The sequence below is a fragment of the Protopterus annectens genome, chromosome 9.part0 (genome assembly GCF_019279795.1).
Source record: "Protopterus annectens isolate FY-2018-M chromosome 9.part0, PAN1.0, whole genome shotgun sequence".
Lineage (NCBI taxonomy): Eukaryota > Metazoa > Chordata > Ceratodontiformes > Protopteridae > Protopterus > Protopterus annectens.
In genome coordinates, this window is record NC_056743.1 from 729,219,060 (window position 1) to 729,236,858 (window position 17,799).

The 17,799-nt window shown below is 38.1% G+C and overlaps 1 protein-coding gene across 1 annotated transcript in view; it reads right to left on the bottom strand.

Moving 5' to 3' along the window:
* The window catches only part of LOC122811486 (potassium voltage-gated channel subfamily A member 7-like), a 442,112-nt gene that overhangs the window by 113,968 nt on the left and 310,345 nt on the right, over nt 1-17,799 (bottom strand). The window lies entirely within an intron of this gene.

Here is a 17,799-nt window from a genome sequence, read left to right on the forward strand (position 1 = left end):
AAGCTACACGCTCTAGGGACCTAAACTTTGTCTCCACAATAAACAGAACATACTGGAGGGATAGATTCCTGTCCCAGAGACTTCCCATACTCTGGAACAAACTACCTATCTATATCAAACAAAGCTCCTCATTAGCACTCTTCAAGAAAAATCTTGATGATTGGATGGGAGATAGGAAATTCACCCCGGGGATCACTTCTGTGGCTCTGCTTGACAGAGGCACAGGAAAATAATTTTCTTGGGTGGCAAAAGCCAGGGTACTGTTTGACTAGGCTTATATAGGCCCTAGGACCAGTAGCCTAGTACCTACCTATGAACCTATGGTACGATTCCATTTATTCTCATTAAAGGTAATATATAATTATCAACCATGGGATGGGTAAGACCAGTCTCTAACCAAATGGGATAGGTTAATTCAAGCACAAAAAGGGAAATTGGCTAGGCTTAAAATGGCCTGAAAGAGCAGCCGGCCTAGTACTACCTAAGAACCCATCAGGGAAAAACAACCATGAAGTGTAGACAAGCTCAGCGAAGACTTCTCAGTAATCAAGTACTTGGAGCTTGTTTTGAAATTGATACTTCTTTACTGAAAACAACAGATATTAAGTAGATAAATGCTTTTGCCCTTAACTGGGCTTCATTAGATCTAACAACAGGTCTATCAATCACAGCTTTAATCTGACCTCTGATTCCTTAATTGTTAATGAAGCAACCATAAAGTTACCCCTAAACCCCTCCAAAACAAAAATTGTCATATTTGGAACCTCAGAAAAGCTGAAACAAACTCCAAATAATCTCACTATTGCAGATATCAATAGTACCCAACAGAAACAACCATGTCTTTAAAAACCTAGGCTTTTGGCTAGACCAGTCACTTAACTTCCATAACTACTTTGAAAACAACAGGAAAAAAATCATCTCTCTTTAATTCTGGTCCTGAAAAATATCTCCCTTTCTATCCAAGCCAGAAAGAGCTGCAATGGGCAAAGGAGTCCTCCTAGGACAACTTGAATTCAGGCTACGAAATCTCAGCCACACCCTCTAAAAAACTCTTCCATTCTAAAACTATTGAAAATAAAATCTGCCAATTCATTTCTTACCACCGCCACCAGAAAAAAAAAAAAAAAAACTTCACTACTCTCTCCAAAGCCAGATTATTCCATGTCATCTGTAGAGTCGAGCTACTCATAGAGTCTCTTCTTTTCAAACTGCCTCATCCAGGTGCCTTCATGCCTCTTGCTGTTCCATAATAAAACCACTCCCTACAATCTCCATAACTTCTCCCAGTTGACTTCTTCACTCCAGACAGCTCCCCAAACCAAACAGCATTGTACTGGATCATTCCATCTCCATTCTTGCAGCCGAGCTCTAGCAATTCCTCCCCCCCTCACCTAAAATAAATGTTTTCTTTCCTCAGTTTCAGGGCACAACTCAAAAGTCACATCCGTCAACTACAAGTGCTTTTCCACTGGGCACATCAGCTAACTCCTCCCTTACCTACATCACTTCTGCTTCCACCCTCTGTTCTCACCTGCTGCTTAACTCCTGTATTTACTACTAAAATTTATCTCCATTTGTTTTCTCTGTTGTTAATAATATTTGCTCACTACTTCAATAGTCTGTTGACTTTGTAGCTTCTGTGATTATTCCATGTTTGTGAATCAGTTTTTTTGTTAATTTCTTCATCCAGACTGTGTCAACAAAATTATCTGTTTTGATCAGTGTAATACCCCAGAAAACAAACTTAAATAAATAAATAAATGTAACCTAAATCAGGCTTTAGAGTTAGATTATTTAATACTGAGAGAAAGAGAACGAGAGAGAAAAAAATAAGAAAAAAAATACCAGCCAGAAAGAGAAGTAAAAAAACAAACAATGATAGCGTAGATATTTCAGGAAGCAAATTAGGTAAAACCTCTATGAATGATTTTGATGACTAGAATGGTTAAAGCTAAAGCAGCATTAAAAAGGCTGAAAGTAAAGACGGAGTCCCCAATAAAAGAAATGACTGGAACACGTACGGAGACCCAGAAATTTTGAATTTTGAAAGAAGATTTGGCCTGGAAATGTTTACATAAATATTTTTATAACCCCAAGAGATTAAGCAAAATGTTCCCAGAGACTGATCCATACTGTTGGAGATGTGAAACTGGTCAAGAATTAGACTGGTCCCACACATTTTGGAATTATCCATACTTGGAACAGTTGAAAAAGTTATCTAAAGCATACTGAATAGTGTACTACGAAGGCACATGTAAGTTGCAATGGAAATAGATTTTTTAGGCCTAGAAGGTAATGCAGATCTGAAGAAAACAGAACTATCCTTATTATATTTGATAATGTTAGGGACAAAGAAACTAACAACAAAACACTGGAAAATAAAATGCAAGCCCTGTGATAAGGAGTTAAAGAAATTATTAGAAAAGTTAGTGAATAAGGAGGAGCCCTTAATATTAAAGCAAAATAAAGTAATGTTCTTAAGTAAATGTTATCATTGGCTGTTATTCAGATGATGCACATGACTAGATTTAACCACAGCAAGGAGTTGGCTAGCTTATCAAGTAAAAGAAAATGTCCTCCCCTAGACAGACTGTGAAGGAGTGATATTTAGCAAATGAGTGAGAGCTACGTCAGAAAGGAAGGTTAAATCAGATAATATGCCAATGGAGGAAAAAAACTTCAATATCTGGAATAGAAAGGAGGCTGTTGGAGGAAATTAAAGGTAAGGTCATGGGACTAATACATGATGCCATCTTGTGGCAGTTGACCAAAGCAGTACCATAAAAATTTAAAAAAAAAATACTGGCAAGGAAATAGATTACAAGAGCATACAAATGAATAGAGGGAGGTAGAAGGGAAGAAAAAGCTCTCTTGTTTTCCCTTTTCTTTTTTGTTTGCTACTATTAACTATTATATTAAGTCTCACTGGTGTGCTTCGTTTTATAGAATGAAAATGTTATGCTAAAATATCGAGAATGAAGCAAAACATGTTTTGTGTTTTTCATGTTTCAATAAAAACTAACATATTATATAAAAAAAATGTTACAGGAACACAAAAGTCTCACAGTGATCTGCCCTAATAAGTGATCACAACTAGATTTTGTTGTCACCTTCCCGCTATATAATGAAAGAGACTCAATATACTGTTGTGACATGAAGCCAGACTTCCATGCTGTTTCAGACCTGCAAATGCTTTGGGTCATAATGCTACTGGTTAACACTGTAAAAATGCTTCAGGCAAACACCCACTGTATCCACAGCCCCATCTGCATCACATAATGGGAACTTTAACAATGACTGACAAACATTAATGCCACTCAAGTGATACAATAAAACTGCACGTTTTGAGTCAGCGAATTGTTTTAAAAAGTTCAATATGCAAATGTATTCTTAACTAAGAATATAATCACTTGATAGAATATGCAGGAATGTAAACATAACATTAATGACGTATGTACTTTGAACATTAAATATAACAGACACACACTAAAGACTAAGTGCATGTTTAAGCTGCATATAAGTAAGCACATATAAGATTTAATATCTGGGTGCAAGGAACTTGCTCATATAACACAGAGGCAGGATCTAGAATGGGTACTACAGGAAATACCATGGGAGGCCTTCATATCAAAACATTTAGGAAATAATCATTATATCCAGTTACTTGAATGAAACAAAACCAGACACACACACACACACACACACACACACACACACACACACACACACACACACACACACACACACACGTGAGCGCACACACACACACACACACACACACACACACACACACACACACACACACACACACACACTGATAGTGAAAACAATCATTTTTGCAGGGGTAGCAGCCTACCCATGCCCACACTCCCTTACTTAAACACACTAATTCCATTGCCGCTTACAAACAGGGAAAGGGAAAACACCATAAAGTTCAAATATGTTCCTCCACCCCATCAGCAGCAGCAGTCTACCATTTGTAATAACTGATAATACACATTAACCAACAACATCAAAGAATGCCAACACAAAAAATTAGATTATCCCACCCAACACCCACAAACACACCAAGAGCTTCACTTCCACCTACGGCATATTAATTTTACATGAAATGGAAATAGAAAAAGCACTTTGGGTAAAATAAAGCTTATAAGTCCAGGCTGGGAATATGTGCCATTTGGCAACCTAATTTAACTGTGACTGGCCTTGATATTCATTGACAAGAATACATAACAAGATCCTGTAGGGGAGACAAAAATCTGAAGTTAACTCTTAGACACTTCGAGCACTACTGTTATGTTCATTTTTCCCCCTAAACCCTTCCACATATTCAGCAATTCTGACCTTTTTCTCCATGTCTTCTAACTATAGTTGCTCTTTCTAATATAATAATATATCTTTGTTCACAGATCAGACATTTGCATGCTACCTCAGTCATATATATGTATATAAAGATTCACTACAATACTTCCAGAAGTCAACTTCTTGAAGTGAAAAAAGGCTAGTAAAGCTGAAAGAAGAATCACACATACCAGCTTTTTTCAGTGTGAGATTGTGGTACAGTGGGGATTGGGGAATTTACCCTTTCCCCACTGTATTGCAATCTCGAACTTGGTATATATAATTATCAGGAGTATGGGAGCCCATGGAGGCTTGTCCCCTGCAAAAAATTAGATTTTGTTTTTCTTTGAATCTTTGTGATTCTAAGTATTGTATATTCAATGATTCAATTTTTTTGTGTGTGTGATAAGTATTCAAAGTTCTGATACTTTCAAAGTCTGGCATAATATCATACAAAGCTATGTCAAACTCAGAGATGTTGGACATGTTCCACGTAAAGAAATCCCAATCCCTCCCAGCTACACGCTCTAGGGACCTAAACCTTGTCACCACAATAAACAGAACATGCTGGAGGGATAGATTCCTATCTCAGAGACTTCCCATACTCTGGAACAAACTACCTAACTATATCAAACAAAGCTCTTCATTAGCACTCTTCAAGAAAAATCTTGATGATTGGATGGGAGAAATTCACCCCGGGGATCACTTCTGTGGCTCTGCTTGACAGGGGCACAGGAAAATAATTTTCTTGGGTGGCAAAAGCCAGGGTACCATTTGGCTAGGCTTATATAGGCCCTAGGGCCAGTAGCCTAGTACCTACCTATGAACCTATATATATTGATATCTATATCTATCTATATCTATCTATATATATATATATATATATATATATATATATATATATATATATATATATATATACATACACATTTTTTTTAAACAATATCAGTAGGCTACTGGTCTTTTTGAAAGAATAGTCGCATACATCAGTAAACAATTACCTTCAAATATACCGAATGAATGAATAAATAAATGAAGATGTCATTTTCTAGACTGTTTGGCTTGGTGTGTTTAGAGACAGCAGCAAGCCAACTAAGGCCAATCAGACTTCCTTACCTGGTGGAATGATCACCAGCTCATCCTGTGGAGCCACCAGGTGTTTCCTCAGACAAATAAGTTTTGATTCCTGCAATGTGTCTCAAGGAAAGCTCAGTGGCTATACTCCAAAGTTTTCCTGGATTGCCAAACTCCTCACTCTGTCACAAACAGTGAGGTCAGCTGCCCTGCAAAAGAATGCCATTTCTGCTGCATGTATTCACGATCTCATCCATTCAGTCGCTACCTAAAGCCAATGATGTCTGATATGTGAGGATGTGGACAGAGACTGACAAGATTATTGGGAGTTTCATCCTGTGGCCGTGATCTCACTTCTCATCCACAGTCTGATACCATGTCTGCAGTACGGCCAGCAGTTTACCAATCCACTACTTGGCCTCCCTGTCCACTCTACCCTCAAACATGAACAAATTGCAGTATGCTGAAACATATCTACCTGACATATGTGGACCCTCTTCATACTGAGCAAAAGAAAGAGAACAATTCACTCCTTTATATAACAGAACCATGACTTCCAATTTGGAGGTGCTCATTTTTATTCCAGTCTCTTTCACACTGGACAGCGAGTTGTTCCAGTGCACAATGGAGATCACTTGAGGCTAAGAGAACATCATCTGCAAATAACAATGATGTAACCATTCATTCTTAGAATGGATAGTCTCTAGTCTTTAATTGGGTCTTAATATCCTAGTCATGGAAATCCCAAACAGAAGAGGAGACAAGACATATCCTCAGCCATGTCATATGCACACCTTAAATGTGTAAAGAAAAGTAAATACAAAATAAGAAAATCCAAAGGTATAACATTAATATAAAATAAAAAATCTAGACAAAGTTTAAATAAAATCCAACCAGTGTAGAAATGCACAATTTTAATAAATGCAAAGCAGGTAATTAAAATGCAATGAGAATGTGCATAGTACAATATAACATCCCTACATAATGTTTACTGTTAGACATTTTTTTGTAAGGTACAATTAAGTTAGACAGATTCCCAGTGCAAATCAAATAAGTGGTACAACAATCTGATTAATAACAGACATAGGGAAAAGGAGAAAAAATGATTGGGAATCAATAAAGTATTTCAAATTTAGATCCTTTTGATTTGAAAATGACAAATGGCCACATATTTTATAAAATTCAGTGGTGAAATGAAAAACAAAAAAGATGCACAGTAATGCAGATTGCTACAACAGTGCAGTTTGGTATAAGAATATTTCATAAAAGTAAATATATATTACCACATACTGCCAAAATGTGGCAACAATTGAGAATGACTTAATGTTCTTCCATCCTGAAATGAGCAAAACGTAATTGTATCATCATACTGACAGGACAGATTATCTCTTTTTGGGGATCAAACCCAGGACCTCCAGCATAGCATACTGAAGTCTCTGAGCTGGACAAACAAGAGCTTCTAGACAGACAGGCATTGGGTTTTTCCGATGAGCTTTTTCCTTTCAGCTAAAAAATCTCCAGCATTGTGACCAAGGTCAAATTACAGACACATAAACACACGTATACACACACACACACACACACACACACACACACACACACACACACACACACACACACACACACACACACATACAGAGAATGCTCAACTTATATAAAGACAAGTATATCACTTGTAGCCAGCATGGATGTCATCCTTCTCTGCAAATATCTAAAGTTTTAACCGAACACAAATTTCCTTACTGTTTTTTCAGTCTCCACCTAATGACCTTTTGATTTTTACATTTTTTGATGAACCCTGACCCTACGTACAAAAGGAACACATATGTCAAGTCAGACACAGACTCAGTAACATTACTTGACGTAAGGAGAGCTGCAGGGAAGCCAACACTCAATGAGTTCGAGTGAGGAGTGAAACAGTGAGTACATTATGGTGTGTGTCTGCAGACAAAGCAGTCTTCAAGCTCCAAGTACATGTTTTATTTATTTTTTGTTTTGTAAAAAATAAATAAATGGGATATGGCCAGATAGTTTGATTCTGGAACCAACCTTGATTGGAATGTGAGACAAGAGTGGATATATGGAAGCGTAGTCTGCAAGTAGTCTGCAAGTACATTTTGTTAAAAAATGGGATGGGTAGTCTGAAATATACTCGACACTTTTGCACCAAGAAGATGCAGGAAGAGTTGTTACTGGCACCACTTTCTTTCTGGGACAGGTGTATGATTTGTACGCATTCAGTTCTGGTGTAGTCAAAATGCCATGTTAACTCGTTCAGAAACATTACTGCAGACAGCAGTGCAGCAGGTAAGCAACTAAATAAGGACTCATCTCAGCAAGATGGACTACTTACCAAACATAAAACATTAAGGGACAAATAGATAAATAGACACACACACACACACACACACACACACACACACACACACACACACACACACACACACACTCATTGTACAAGAGAGCTGTTTTTTTGCATGTATACTCACTGAGAACTGTAATTGTTTTACTATTTTGTTTATTTTGTAACAAAACAAGGGTACAAACAACTTTTTCCCTGTTACCAAGATAAATAAAATTAATCACGGACACATTAGGTTCAGTCTGTGAGTTAAAGTAAATGATTGGTTTTATATAGGCTGGATGATGTTATTGTCATAACAACATCTGAAGGTACCATTTTTTGGCTGTTTTGGGCTTGTCATGATTTGGCAGGATTTGGCACCTAATTTGCAATATAAATGCTGCAGTGCATGCACAATCACTAGCATAACACACAACGCACTCAAACTGACTTGAGAAAGTTTTGGGAAGAGCATACTTCTTTTGACTGAAGGATCTACAACACACCCAGATAACTGGAAATCATCAAGCTAATCTGAAGAGATGATGGCATGTTCTGACAGTATGTGTGCTGAGCTTATTAAGTGCTGTCTCTGTTAGTGTCAGTGATCTGAGATTTGTAACTATGTCTAACTGTGGCGATCTGAAGTCTGTGTCTGTGCTGCGCTGACTGACCATGAACTGTGTCTACACGTGGTGATCTGACATCTGTATCTGTGCTGCGGCTGACTGACCATGAACTGTGTCTACACGTGGTGATCTGACATCTGTATCTGTGCTGTGGCTGACTGACCATGAACTGTGTCTTCCCAGGATGATCTGAAGTCTGTGTCTGTGCCGTGGCTGACTGACCATGAACTGCGTCTTCCCAGGATGATCTGAAGTCTGTGTCTGTGCCGTGGCTGACTGACCATGAATTGTGTCTTCCTGTGGTGATCTGAAGTCTGTCTCTGTGCTATAGCTGTCTGACCATGGTAATTTGAGATGTTACTGAGATGTTTGGCTGTCTGTGAACTTCTGCTGGTGCTAGCCGAGTGTGTGCCTCCTTGGCTTTGTCAGTGAAGTGCATTTGGGACTGATGTTGCAAGAAACAGAAGGGGAAAAGGTATCAAACTCAATAGCTCAGTAAGGTTAAGAACAATGCTGTAAGTTTGCAGTCATCTACACATTTCCTAGGCCAGACACTGGAGTCAGTGAGTTGTGACATCTGAGAAGAGGAGTGTCCTGGGAAAGTAAGCTGCATGAAAAGATAAATGTTCATACAATGCCATATTGATCACACCATTTAAGAAATTTTGAACTCCAAAGAATTTTTCTTCAGGTAGACAGCAAATATTAGAGGTGTGATGGCAAAGATAGAGGTAATTGGAAACATATTTTTAGGAGTGTAATGAGATGGCATACTTTAAAAATTCCCTGCAGACTGTTAAATACTGGGTGAGTGCATTATTATAACTAAGGAAATGATTTTTGAGCTATGATACAGAATCAGAATTGCCTAGACATAGGAAGGCCTTGCCAAGTCTGATTATGGTGGCTGCCAAAAAAAGTAGTTACTAGAAAATGGAAATTTAAAGTCTAAATCAACTGTATTAGAGGTAGTGAATACAGTAACAGAGATAAAACAGTGGAAATGGAATCTTTAGAAAAGTGTAGGAGAAAATTACATAGAAACAATGGGAAATGTGGGAACAATACCTGCAGAATAATGTTTTGGAGGAGGAATGAGGTTTAAAAGAAGGCAGGATTTGTATGAGCTATGTAATGTTTGACTGACAATGGCTGGATAGATTATATGTGATATATAATGTCTGCAACTAAAAGTATGTGAATCTAGTTTGTTTTCATTTGTATAAATGTATTATTGCCTAGGTCATAAGATATAATTTCATAAAGATTTTTTTTTAAATAAAAGCAATTTCTGAATGTAAGCATCCCATTTTTGGTTAACTAGTACAGTATGCTTGCAAGACGGAGAAGTTTGCAATTACTGGGGTCAGTGGGGCCTTCCTTGTGGATTGGGAGTACAGTCTGCTTCCAGGTATCAGGTGTGTAGCCATTTTATGTTCTGTGAGGAATGTGCATTAGGAAGAACACTAGGCTGTCTTTTACGGTGCTGATTAAGCATCCTGATGTGTGGTCCCCATGGAACGTATGTCCTTCTGACCTTAGTGAAGCAGAAATAGCAATTTTAAATGCAATTTCTGATGGGATCATGTTGTAGGGGGGAGAAGAAGAATGCATGGATTTCCCTTTGGTAACATGAAAGTTGCTACAAATCGGTATGTTAATATATCTACTAGCTTTGTTATGATGAAACCACTATGCTCAAGAACATTACATTCTTATTCCTTCCTTTTCATTTTGGGGCACAACATTTGGGTTCCTTCCTCTTCATTTTTCAAATGTGTTTGTAGAAGACCTTATTATTGTTAACCATCTCCATGGTAAGTTTACCTAGTATGAAATTATGCTTTTTTGATTGCTTTAATAAATCATTTGTGGATGATGTTGAACTTAGCCTTGTTGCAGTGGGATGGGTTAAAAGCTTTCAGGCTTTCTGCCCTCTTTTCTGCTAGTTTAATAATTTGTTAATTTGACAATATCATTGAATTTTTCACTATGTTTCTGTCTCATGGGAATAATTTTTTTAATGAAGTTATCTAAAGTGTTCTAGCTGGTCATGCATCAAGAACCATTCTCCCACTGGGCCTAATATATAGCTGTCTGACACGAGGTTATTACTCTGGGCTAAAAAATCTTTAAATATAGTATATTCTCTTAGGTGTGTTTTGGTGTACATTAAGAATGTCACTTCACTGTGGTCAGAGTGAAAGACTGGGTGATGTTTAGTTTAGCAGAGTTGGCATGTCTCGGCATTCGTCTCAACTGTCCAGATTTTTGCAGAATGTCCAGATTTTGCCTCACATTTTTGGTCTGTATTCATAAAATCTATGGTTTTCTGACAAATCACTGGGATGACCTGTGGACTGCTAAATAATGACATACATTTGAGTTTCAGACTTCATATTCTTCAGAAAAATGCATGCTAAGACAAATCCTGCTTTTTTATCAACTTTCTAAGAGCAATATTTAAAATCTGTCCCTATTTTTGGGCCTTTGCCCCCTGATTATGGCAGGTGATGTCCAGATTTCGTGCACTAAGAAGTTGAAAGGTATGTGGCAGGGATATTCGTCAGGAAGCTATCCCAATATATTCATGCTACTTCATGTTTTTACCATCTCTTGAAGACTGTTACAGCTGCCAATGTTCTAACATGTTATATCCATAATTTTCATTGTAATTAAAGCTTCTATTATGGAAACTGAGGTTCTGATGAGTAAGATAGTTAGGTGATGGAGTATACAAAGAAGTTCTGAAATACATGGTCATTTGAATTTGGCTCTAAACTAGGGTTTATTGGCTACTTCATGGTATGCTAGAAATAGACGTGTGTTAAAAAATAATGCCAGGTCACCAGTATCTGACTGTATGCACACTAGTGTTGTACCCAACAATCCTTTACAAAAATGTACCTTACTATTTTTTTTGTTTGTTTTTTTGTAATATCATGGAAAATGTGTTTCAGTCAGTTACAAGCATAACATCTTATGGCAGGTTAGAAATTAATAAAGCACATTAAAAAGCTGCCCTCTGTTTGATTTTTTTGTACACTAGTCTAGCACTCAAATAATGTATAAATATTAATAGCCTCTGAGTGCAGACATGTATTTCAACATGTCAGGAAATGTGGGTCTGTTTCTTTAATGTGCATAGAGCTGCTTGAGTCCATCAATATTGCCATTAACAGCAAACACATTGTAGTATACAGTCCTACAACTAAACAAATAATGAAAGAAGAAAGTGTTACCTTGTTGTAGATAGCATTACAGGAAACATTGAAGGCCTTGTGACCACTGCACCTTGCCACTTTTCATCATACACTAACTATGCCTCCTCTCTCTAGTCAGGCTAGACCAGTCATGCTCAAGGTGAATATATGAATACCCATCCAATTATTCAGATCCCGCACGAAGGAAGATAGCATATCACACTGCTTTATCTGCAATGGGAGTCTATTTCATAGCTGAAGGAGATGAAGAATGCTCAATATGTTTCTCTACCTTCTTTTATTGATCTGCTGAAGCAGGTTTAGATACCTTGTTCTGGTATTTGTGTGACTATTTGATTTGCAAAATTACAAGAAATTTTGGACCGTTGGGTTCTCAACTGCCTGGAAGGTAAGGCATATGGAACCTATAAGACAATGAAAGGAAAGACAGTGCTTCTAGTCTTTTCTTGTAGGTTAGGGATTTTAAGCTTTGATACTCTTTGTTAGAAACCTCTGGGGTATTTCCAGTTGTCTGATATGTCTGGTGAGGTACATCCGAAAGGGGGGTGTAACCAGTGCAGAATACAAAGGAACAATAACATCTTTATATCTGGATGACACTCCCTTGGTGATGGCTGCACCAAGTAGAATGATATCTTGACAACTGTTGCTACAAAGGAGAGGAAATTATTAACCCATATTTCCAGGTCTCTAACTATATGTTTATTTTAAAGAGTGGTGTTGTCAATGCTGTATGCTGGGGAAAACTGTTTGTCTGCCAAATGTGACAATTGCTTCATACATTTCTCTCACTAAATATGTTTTGGAGCTTTTCTCCCAAAGCCTCTGCTGAAAAGAGTTTTGTATAACCCATTCGGAACTTTTCAGTAACCAAATGCAAATAAATAAATGTTAATCAAGACTGTTATAATATGTTCTATGGCCATACAAATGAAACTTGTCAAAGTAATGGCCTATAACTTCTGGGGTCAGTAGCAGAGCCACCTTTATGGAGTGGCATTATCAGTGCTATAATCCATACTTTCTAGGACCAAGGCTGTAGCCAGACAAGGTTATATAGTTTAAAGAGAGGGTCCACTAGGGCAAATTTAGCACTGTTTAATGAACAGCCCAGTGTGGTATCTAGTCCCATCCAGGAAGTATTCTTCATTTTGGACAGCACTTTTGCTAAATGTTCTTTAGTGATGATGGGGGATTGAGAGGTACAGGGATTGTAGGGATTTGGATAGCTGTCTCAAGAGTGAAATTTGCATTAAATTCTATTGCTAGTATGTTGGCAATATACACCAGACCTTTCAACTATCCTTATTATGGAGGATTGTTCCTATTTTCAAGCCTGATTCTCCTCTGCACTTGATGTACCTATTTTTAGAGGTATGTCCCTGTTTTTAGGCTTGATTTACCCCTTCCCACAATTTTCAGAATCCCACTATACTCAGTATCATACAGACTGCTAAGAGGTGACTTGTGTATGGCATACACGGCATATTCTGACCCATTACTGATAGATTTGATGCACATCAGCAACTCAAATGGCAACAGAAAAACTCAGTCAAGAGCTCTAAACCTCTTCTGCCAAATCAATAGAATAGTTTGGAGAGACAGGTTTATCTTGCAAAAGACACTGCTGCTCTGGAACAAACTCCCCAAGTCATCCCTGTCAGTATTCAAGCCCAACTTGGATCTATGGATTGGAAACAGAAAACTTACCACAGGATTTCCCCTTGTACTACTTACATGGACAGAAGCAGCTCCTAAATTCTTTATCCCATGCAAGGATCCCCTCAAATTATCTGTGGTATGATGCCATTTATTCTCACTAGAAGTAATATATAATTATCGACCATGGGATGGGTAAGGCCAATTTAGCACCAAATGGGATAGGTTAATTCTCACACCAAAAGGGAAATTGGCTAGCCTTAAAATGGTCCAAAAGGGCAGCTAGCCTAATGCTTATGTTGTTGTTGTTGTTGTCTTTCGGCTTTTCCCGGTTAGGGGTCACCACAGCGGAACTCCGCTCCGCTAATGATTGGCAGTAGATTTTCACGAATGCCTAGGTGCCAGCTTGATGTTCAACCTTCAACGAAGGCACACCCATTTATGCATGTCTTTCAAATGCCCACCCAACCGCGGGGAGGACATGCAGACTCCACACAGAAGGAACTCCCCGCACTCCAACCAAGAATCGAACAGGAGAACCTCTTGCTGTGAGGCAACAACACTACCGCTGCACCACCGCGGAAGTATAGCCTAATGCTTATGTACAAACCTATAAAAGCAGAGTACTCCAAGCAGATCTAGCACTGCATTAAGTGCGACATTTTTGCATCTACTATGGAGATTCAGTCTTCATTAATCCTTAGGAGAGAGTCCACTGAAACATACCCTTGATTACCAAAACTCCAAAAGAAAATCTGGATCTGGATTCCAGAAGCAGTGAAACATTTATAACGTCTAACAAAGGTGTTCAGCTGGGGCCAAGTTGCTGCTGGGTAATCATCAAAAGGATGTTGTTGTTTGTCTTTCGGCTTCTTCCTGGTAAGGGGTCACCACAGAGGAACTCCGGTCCACTAATGATTGGCAGTAGATTTTTACGAAATGCTGAGGTGCCAGCTCGACACCCAACCTTTAACAAAGGCACGCCCATTTACGCACGCATGTCTTTCAAATGCTACCCAACCGAGGGGAGGACATGCAGACTCCACACAGAAGGCACTCCCAAGCCACGCCGAGAATCGAACGGGAGAACCTCTTGTTGTGAGGTAACAATGCTACTACCGTACCACCGCGGCATTTCTCATCAAAAGGTACTTTTGATAAAAGAAGCTACTGCTGTAGCAACAGCTCCAGCTATTTTTGGTAAGCAAAAGTATGCCTTCTCATATTTTTGGTAAACAAAAGTGATGCAACTTGAAAACCAGTGAGCCTGACAGAACTTAAAGAACGTTTATCCTAGTTTCTGTGAACCAAAAGAAACAGATAGTTATCTTTTCCGAAAGTCTTGATCTTGTCCACATAAGACCTAAGCTGCCTGTGAATATCTACATGATGCAAAATAAACTTTCCTTGATTAGAATAGTTTCTGAAGAACTCTACAAGTTTAACAGACTGAATAAGATTTAATGTCAGATTCAGCAGCAAACTGTAAATAAAGGACCAGTCCAAAACAAAACCCTTTCTCTGTTGAAAACCAGATACAGAGGGCTGACACACAAGGCCTGTAATGCAGAGATCCTTCTAGTTGAAGTCACAAGTACTAAGAAAAGGATCTTCCAGATCAAAAAACTCAAATCTGCAGGCATCAGTATTTCAAACAGAGGAAATATTAGTTTCTCCACAATGAAATCTAAATCCCAGAGGGGGACAAGATTCTCTGACAGGAGGGAGCAAGAGGAGCACACCATTAAAAAAAAACAAACCCTGATCAGCTGTCAACTTTCTGAAATGATAAAGGCCATTACTAATTACTTGCCTCTTTACTTATGTCTACTCTTGAATTTTTTTAAAGACAGTACCTCAAATGCAAATCTCTCCCCCACAATCACCTGTAATGCTTTGAAAAAAGAAACATGAACCAGACTTAAAGAGTACCATGATTCCAGCTGCATTTTGATTTTTCCAATAGTCTGTTTTCACTATAAATAATATTACACAAATTCTTTGCTACAGATCATGATTCTGTGCTGCTTATGCAATTTCATGACAGCCTCTTCATACTGTGCATAGCTAAAATATCAGTTTGACCCGTTTTTTATGATACAAAGTAAACCAACTATTGTTTTCTTGTTTTTTAAGTAGCTATTTCAAGGTCAACATCTGGCCATTTCACTTTCTGTGTGCACACTGGTTCTGTTATTATCATCTTGTGCGCTCAGTACATGCAATGCCTGCAAGCAATGCTTAACATCACAGTACCATTAATCATCTATATAACATAAACTTAATATCCTTGAAATATAATACATGCATATAAAGTAACCTTGTTGTGTTGAAAACAACACCGCGACATTTGTCAGTTAACCAAATGCTGCCAAGATAACTCTTGTTTAATCCCTGGAATGTCAGGCTGCCCCTCATGCTACTTGTTATCCCTGTAATCGGAACTTGGAAAAGCATGTGCTACACTGACTGTTTAATTCATCTGTGCAGTCCTTTTTTTTTTTTTCCCATTTCTCAGTTATTAATCCTTTCTGCCTATTGAATAAACGAAGTATATATGTGAGCTTTCTGGGATCACCATTTACATTTACTTTATTTTTGGTAACTGGGAAACATTTAACAGATACAGGCATCTTGATATTTCCCAAACAACGCAAAATAACTAACCAAATAAAAACCACCTAGGGAAGAAAGAAATTAGAATCAAATAAAGAAAGTTAATGAAACTGTTGGACGTGCTAATAATAGTGAAAAACATTTACTTCTGTATCTGAAGTTTGATGAAAGAAGTTCTGCTAAAGAAAATGGCCCATTTTCATGTGGAATCTAGGAAGTAACATACACTATAAGCAATACATTAAGTATTATCCATAGGTTACTCAGTACTTTGATTAACCTGTCACACAGTAAGCTGTCACATCCACCAGTACAGTATAGCTAGACTGGCAAAAGAATTTCATATGCTCTATAAACAGTACTTTAACAATCATCTACACTCAACTACATTCAAAATACAATCAACAGTCGCCATTATAAGTATGAAGGAAATGCATGAAATTAAACAGCAGTATGATGTGACTGCACAAAATGATTCCATGAGAAACTGAGAAGAAAATAAGCAAGAGTGGGAGGACAGAAGACACAAAGTACTGGGGAATGTGAAAAAGTGCATATTGAGTAAAGTATGAAAGTGACAGAAATGTATTTGCATAGCGCAGCAACAGCGGTAGAGAAAAAGTGCAGTGATTTTGGCCAGAAATGGTAGCATTTGACTTCAATGGATTAGATAACTGAAATGTATGTACACTTGGCTTTATACAGCAGGTATTTCAACGTCTACAGAGAAAATATGCTGCTAAGAGGACAGCTGTCGTTATTACTGCTGACTCAAAGGACTTGATTCTCCAGTTCATTTCTTGGTTGGGTTACCTTCTGCCTGGAGCCTGTATGTCTTCCCTGTGTTCATGTGAGTTTTTTCTGATGTACTCCAGTTTCCTCCCATATGTCCGTGCAGGTGAATTAGAAATACTCGGATGTTCCTATAAGTGTGTGTGTGTCTGTGTCTGTGAATCCCATGATCTGCTGGTATCATACCAGAAATATTTATTTGTTTTATGCCCGCTGCTTGTTCAAAGAGAATCTAGTCCACCTGCAACCCTGATCAGGACACAATAGGTATCAGAAAAAGAATGAATGGATGTTATCCTGTTGTAATTCCTTAATGGTTTATGAGAACCTCAATTGACTAAATGTATATTAGCATGTGTTCCTACCATACCTTTTGCCCCATCTGTCAATGGCATTTTTGCAAGCATGGATTCAGTAACTGTCAATGTTCAACCACAGAATTATGACAGTTAAGTGGCAATCAAAAAATGCACAGATAGACACAAAAAAATCACACACACACACACACACACACACACACACACACACACACACACACACACACACACACACACACACACACACACATCCTTTTACTGGGATATACTAAAGGTGTGTGTGTGTGTGTGTGTGTGTGTGTGTGTGTGTGTGTGTGTGTGTGTGTGTGTGTGTGTGTGTGTGAGATACAACCATTCACTGCCTATTGGTAAGCAGCTTACATGCACTCACTGCACCATTGACATATCCTATGTTAGAATCAACAAACCAGTTAACATGGACAAAATGGGACTGCCAATGTCACATCAGTGACCAAAACTCTTATGTGGGATCATTAACATGTAATACAATAGGTTCTGCACCAGTTCATTGCAACTGTGGCATCCTAGGAATTTTACCTTCCCTCAAGATGCAGAGGAATTGGAAGTGGCATACAAAAGTACCATGGTTAGGAGGAGCAGGGGGGACTCTCTCCTTACAAAAACACCTTTTTATAGTAGTTGAGGTTGACTACTGTTTACAGCTAAGTGTTTAAGGTGTTTTGCAATTGCATTTATGAGGACCATGCCTCTAAACTTTCCCTGTCCATCAAAAAAGTTTTGATGATTACACTCAGTCAGTAATACCAAACATTAGAGTTTTA